The sequence below is a fragment of the Chiloscyllium punctatum genome, chromosome 34 (genome assembly GCF_047496795.1).
Source record: "Chiloscyllium punctatum isolate Juve2018m chromosome 34, sChiPun1.3, whole genome shotgun sequence".
Taxonomy (NCBI): domain Eukaryota; kingdom Metazoa; phylum Chordata; class Chondrichthyes; order Orectolobiformes; family Hemiscylliidae; genus Chiloscyllium; species Chiloscyllium punctatum.
This window is the reverse complement of record NC_092772.1, coordinates 72,484,034-72,490,033: the sequence shown is the minus strand read 5'-3', so window position 1 is coordinate 72,490,033 and position 6,000 is coordinate 72,484,034.

Here is a 6,000-nt window from a genome sequence, read left to right as displayed (position 1 = left end):
GGGAGAATGTACAAACTCCACACAGACAGTCGCTCAGGAGTGGAATCAAACCCAGGTCTCTGGCGCTGTGAGGTAACAGTGCTAACCACTGAGTGACTGTGGCTCTCCAAACTGTTTCGACAAAACATATTCCGTTCTGAGAATCCATACAGAATTGTGATGCATAGCCTACATCCGGTGAGCAGAATAAATGCGAGTGAATGAGACCTGCTGGCTCAAACTCCAGGAATTCCTTCCCGAAGGACATTGTGAGTCCACCACCTGCAACAGTTCAAGGAGGCAGCTCACGACCAAAACCAGCTCCCGAGCAGCTACGGACAGGCAATCAATACTGGGCCCAGCCAGGAACACTCAAACACTGCAAATGAATGAAACTAAGGTGATCACCCGGGGAGTTCCATCTACCTTCCAGTCCCTGGGGGTGTGTCCAGGCATTATTCACCATGATCGTACCCATCTGTTACAGCCTGCAATCCTAACCACCGGGATCCCGAGATATATCAAGGTGAGTGTGGTTAGGACCACAGCTTGATGTGAGAGGAGCCGAATTCGTTAATGACAGGCGATGGGAATGCCATGGTCTGGCCTGTTCCTCCACACAAGAGGTTAGTGAGTAAAATTAGGGCGCACGGTATTGGGGCAAAGTACTAGATTGGATAGAGAATTGGTTGGCTAATAGGAAACAAAGGGTAGTGATTAACGGCTCCATTTCGGAATGGCAGGCAGTGACCAGTGGGGTACCGCAGGGATCCGTGCTGGGACCGCAGCTTTTTACAATATATGTAAATGATATAGAAGATGGTATCAGCAATAACATTAGCAAATTTGCTGATGATACAAAGCTGGGTGGTAGGGTGAAATGTGATGAGGATGTTAGGAGATTACAGGGTGACCTGGACAAGTTAGATGAGTGGGCAGATGCATGGCAGATGCAGTTTAATGTGGATAAATGTCTGGTTATCCACTTTGGTGGCAAGAACAGGAAGGCAGATTACTACCTCAATGGTATCAAATTAGGTAAAGGGGCTGTTCAGAGAGATCTGGGTGTTCTTGTCCACCAGTCAATGAAGGCAAGCATGCAGGTACAGCAGGTCGTGAAGAAGGCTAATAGCATGCTGACCTTCATAACAAGAGGGATTGAGTATAGAAGCAAAGAGGTGCTTCTGCAGCTGTACAGGGCCCTGGTGAGACCACACCTGGAGTACTGTGTACAGTTCTCGTCTCCAAATTTGAGGAAAGACATTCTGGCTATTGAGGGAGTGCAGCGTGGGTTCACGAGGTCAATTCCTGGAATGGCAGGATTGCCTTACACGGAAAGACTGAAGCGACTGGGCTTGTATACCCTTGAGTTTAGAAGACTGAGAGGGGATCTGATTGAAACGTATAGGATTATGAAAGGATTGGACACTCTGGCAGGAGGAAACATATTTCCGCTGATAGGGGAGTGCCGAACCAGAGGACACAACTTAAAAATACGGGGTAGACCATTTAGGACAGAGATGAGGAGAAACTACTTCACCCAGAGAGTGGTGGCTGTGTGGAATGCTCTGCCTCAGAGGGCAGTGGAGGCCCAGTCTCTGGATTCATTTAAGAAAGAATTGGATAGAGCTCTTAAAGATAGTGGAGTCAAGGGTTATGGAGATAAGGCTGGAACAGGATACTGATTAGGAATGATCAGCCATGATCATATTGAATGGCAGTGCAGGCTCGAAGGGTGAATGGCCTACTCCTGCATCTATTGTCTATTGTCTATTGTCTATTCTCTATTTACGTAAGTGTGGTCCCTGTCAATGTCCCCTCTATCTCCACAGCATGTGGGAGGGAATCATGATAACCCATCCAAGTACCTTTTTAAATGTAATTCCGATACTTTCGATTTCAAAGATCCCCATCCTAACATTGTCACTTGGGATAATTGGAATTCCTCATACCAGGCCCAGTGCCCCACTGAAAGTGTCCTTACAGCTGTCATTAACCCAGCCCTTGGTGAGCTGCTGTAACTGACAGTGAGACATGTTCGTGTGGGTGTTCTCCTGGAACAAATATTTACGCTGTTTGTCACTAACCCGGGATGGGACTTTTCTCGAGCATTAAGGACCGCTGCCTTCATTTCATCATGGATGTCCCTCCCTCACTGTTGTCCCTCAGCGAGGGCTGAATGGCCTGGTGGACAAAGTCACATGGTGATTAATTTAGTTTGTTTGTCAGCATCCAGTCCGTGTATGACAGACTGTCGGTCTGTCTCAACCAAAAATGTATCTGGGTTTGAGACAGGATCAAACAGAGTGGCCTTTGTAGTGCTGCCCACCAGCTGGGTGCCTGGAATGGCTGTTGTGTACGGAGTGAGACCATAATCTGCTTTACACTGGGGAACCACATGATTCATGGAATCTGAGTTCGGCTGTGAGTCAGCGCGGGGGGCAAAAGGTGCAGTTACCTGGGAGACAGGCAGTGGGAGTCCCCATCTGTGAGCGGGTGTGGATGTGTCAGTGTGGAGCCTGTCAGTATCTCCCTGGGGAGGTAGAACCACAAAGGCACACATTATCCCATTCTGGGAGAGTTCTCAGTTCCCTAGGGATTGTATTTGCTCCTGGCACCTCCTCCTAGGGCCTGATGTGAGTTGTTCCGTGTTGCAGGTGTACAGGACCCATGCAGCTGCTTGGAGCTCATACACTGTCCTTCCAGATTGTCAATGTAACCTGAGGCTGCCTACCCATCCCCAGAGACCCTCCTTTCACTGGATTGGACTCTTCCCAATTGGAACTGGAGTAGTCCCATGTGGGTGAGATTTTCCTGCCCTGTTCTGTCCTGCTCATTGTGTCGGGGACATAGCTCTGTCACAGCCTGTAGGTTTCCCTGGGGTGACTGGATCCCAGCTGCCTTATCCCAGCCGGGGGTCCTCCAGGCTATCGGCAGTGGAGTGAGCTTTCCAGCTTCCTTCCCCGGTTCTCTGTGGGCATCTCACCACAGCTCCTGTACCAGGAACCCTTCACTGCACGGCCAGGCTGGCTTCCTGTGAAATTCTGCAGGACTGTTACACATTTGTACCGGCTTGTGTTCCTATTGCTTTGGTCGCTTCTGTATTATGGGACACTTAGGTATGTTCATAGAGTTCTACAGCACGGAGACAGGCTCTTTGGCCCAAACTGGTCCATCCACACTAACCCCGTTTCCCTGCACTTGAACCATATCCTTCCAAAACGTTCCTCTCCATGTATTTGTCCAAGTGCATTTTAAATGTTCTTAAATGTATCCTCCTCGACCACTTGCACTGGTAGTTCATTCCGTATGTGTACCACCCTCTGGGTAAAAGCATTGTCCCTCAGGTTCCCTTTTAATCTTCCCCTTTCACCTTAAACTGATGCCCTTTCATCCTTGATTCCCCAACACTTGGATAAAGACTGAGTGCATTCATCCTATCCATGCCACCCATGATCTTATACACCTCTATAAGGACACCCCCCTCAGTGTCCTACACATGAAAGAAAATGTCCTTGCTTGTCCAACCTCTCTCTTTATCTGTCCAGTTGAGTTCTGGCAACATCTTTGTAAATTTCTTCTGTCCTCTTTCTAGTACAATAACATCCTTCCGATAGCAAGGTGGGTAAAACTGAACACAATATTCCAAGTGCGGCCTCACCAACATCCTGCACAACTACAACAGACCTTCCCAACTTCGATATTCCATGCCCTGACTGGTGAAGGGCCCAGTGTACCAAAAGCCTTCTTCACTGCCCTGTCTCCCTGAGTTCAGAGAGCCGTGCTCCTGGAATCCAAGGTCCCTCTGTTCCACGACACTCCTTCAGGCCCTACCATTCACCATGAAACCGCAGTCTTGATGTGACTTTCCAAAATGTAAGATCTCGCTCTTGTCTGTATTAAACTCCATTTGCCATTTCTCAGCCCAATTCCCCAGCTGATCAAGGTCCTGTTGCAATTGCTGAGAACCTTCCTCACTTATTTTAGTGTAATCTGAAAACTTTCTAATCATGCCTTAAACATCCTCATCCAAATCATTGATATAGATGACAAACAGCAATGGGCCTAGCACTGACCAGCTGCGTGGCACAATGGCTCAGTGGTTAGCACTGCTGCCTCACAGCACCGCGGATCTGGGTTCAATTCCAACCTCACAGGATGCTCTGTGGGGGTTAGATCCTGTTAGGGTTAGATTTCCTACAGTATGGAAACAGGCCATTTGGCCCAACAAACCACACCGACCTGCTGAAGAGTAACCCACCCAGAGCCATTCTCCCTACCCAACATTTACCCTTAACGAATGTACCTAGCAATATGGGCAATTTAGCCTGGCCAATTCATCTGACCTTCGCATCTTTGGAATGGGGAGAAAACCGGAGCACCCAAAGGAAACCCACACAGACACAGGGAGAATGTGCAAACTCCACACAGTCACCCGAGGCTGGGGTCGAACCTGGGTACCTGGCGCTGTGAGGCAGCAGTGCCAACCGCTGAGCCACCATGCCACACCAACTGAGTTTGTACATTCTCCCCATGTCTGCGTGGGTTTCCTCTGGGTGCACCGGTTTCCTCCCACAATCCAAAGATCTGCAGGTCAAGTAAATTGGCAATGCTCATTGCCGAGAATGTTCATGGATGTGTAAGTTGCGTTACTCAGGGGTAAATGTAGAGTAATAAAGTAGGGGAATGGGCTTGGGTGGAATAATCTTCAGAGGGCCAGTGGTCTTGTTGGGCCGAAGGGCCTGTTTCCACAGAGGAAGGATTCTATGATTCTATGACCGCTGAGGCACACCATGAGTCACAGGCCTCCAGTCTGACTGTTACACTCTGCTTCCTACCATCAAGCCAATTGTGTACCCAGCTTGCCAACGCCCCCTGGATTCCATGCGATCTAATCTTCCAGAGCAAGGTACCATGTGGAACCTTATCAAAGGCCTTCCTGAAATCTGTAGAGTCTAGATGTACTGGCCTGCCCTCGTCAAACTTCCTGATCACTTCAATAAAGAACGCTGACTAATTTGTGAGGCATGGTCTCCCATGCACAAGGCTTTGCTGACTCCTCCCAATCAAATGTTGTATTTCCAAATGCATGTCTATCTAATCTCTCAGCATCTTCTCAAGTAACTTACTTACCACGGATGTTAGGTTTACTGATCTATAGTTCCCAGGTTTATCTTTGCAGCCATTCTTGAATAAGGGTGCAGCATATGCTGTCCTCCAGTCTTCCAGGACCTCACCCGTGGCTAAAGGTGAGGCAAAAAGATCAGCAGGGACTCCACAAGAACTTCCCTCACCTCTTGAGGTGCTGTTGGATATGTTTGGTCAGGTCCAGGAGATTTATACACCTTCATACATTCTAATGCATTCAACACATCCTCTCCTGTGATATGGACTGACACCAAGAGATCATCACTAACTTTCCCAAGTTCCCAGGCCTTCATGTCCTTCTCCAAGGTCAACACAGAGGGGAAATAACTCCTGCATTTCTGCACACACGTCCACTTTCGTCCTTGAAGTGTCCTATTTTTCTCTCGAGTTATTTTTTTTTTTCCTTGGGAGGGGGAGATTGTAGTGTTGGGTAGGGATCAGTCAGGGAGGGGGAGATTGTAGTGTTGGGTAGGGATCAGTCAGGGAGGGGGAGATTGTAGTGTTGGGTAGGGATCAGTCAGGGAGGGGGAGATTGCAGTGTTGGGTAGGGATCAGTCAGGGAGAGGGAGATTGCAGTGTTGGGTAGGGATCAGTCAGGGAGGGGGTGATTACAGTGTTGGGTAGGGATCAATCAGGGAGGGGGAGATTGCAGTGTTGGTTAGGGATCAGTCAGGGAGGGGGAGATTACAGTGTTGGCTGGGATCGGTCAGGGAGGGGTGATTGCAGTGTTGGGTAGGGATCAGTCAGGGAGGGGGAGATTACAGTGTTGGGTAGGGATCAGTCAGGGAGGGGGAGATTACAGTGTTGGGTAGGGATCAGTCAGGGAGGGGGAGATTACAGTGTTGGGTAGGGATCAGTCAGGGAGGGGGAGAT